The sequence below is a fragment of the Plasmopara halstedii genome, assembly GCF_900000015.1.
Source record: "Plasmopara halstedii genome assembly, contig: Scaffold_208, whole genome shotgun sequence".
In the NCBI taxonomy this organism is placed as follows: domain Eukaryota; phylum Oomycota; class Peronosporomycetes; order Peronosporales; family Peronosporaceae; genus Plasmopara; species Plasmopara halstedii.
Genome location: NW_020187129.1, coordinates 298,352 through 299,062, shown reverse-complemented (window position 1 = coordinate 299,062; position 711 = coordinate 298,352).

Genomic DNA, 711 nt, shown 5'->3' with positions numbered 1-711 from the left:
CGAAGGTCCCTGTGGACCTCGGAGTCAAGTTTCTTGACTTTGATAGCGTGGAACGCTGCCTACTCTTTGACTTGAATGCAAGGTATGACAACATCTTAGAACGGCATGGTTGGAACACCATGAGTCATGGATTGATTGGAGGTCAAAGACCTTGGGCTACTCCTGGTGGAGCTTTGGCGCGTCATAAACCCAACTCTGCTAGGAGACAAAAGCCCTGTTGGCGAAAGCACTGGACCGAGACGGTCAACGTGCTAGCCATTGGAATGTCCTAGTTGGTAGACATCAACGGTGAATTGGACATGAGTTCCGAGCGTGACTCGCGGGCTGATCGTGGAGTGGCACGTAACCCATCAGAGCGATGCTCAAGTTTCGAAGCAGTCGATGCATGTCATGCGTGCCATGGTAGACCAAGGACTGAGGCATCGAGGGCGAGGCCGAGGCCTCTGTGATGCACGTGAAGTGGCACGTAAACCACTGAGCGCTGCTCGAGTATCGAAGCAGTCACTGCATGTCATACCTGACATGGTCGGACAGAGTCCGAGGCATCTTTGGCCCGGCCCTTCAGATGCGCGTGGAGTGGCACGTAAACCACTGAGCACTGCTCTCGATGCGAAGCAGTCGCTACATGCCATTGATGGCGTGGTCGGACAGAGTCCGAGGTATCTTAGGCACGCTTCTTCAGATGCGCATGAAGTGGCACATTATTCACTC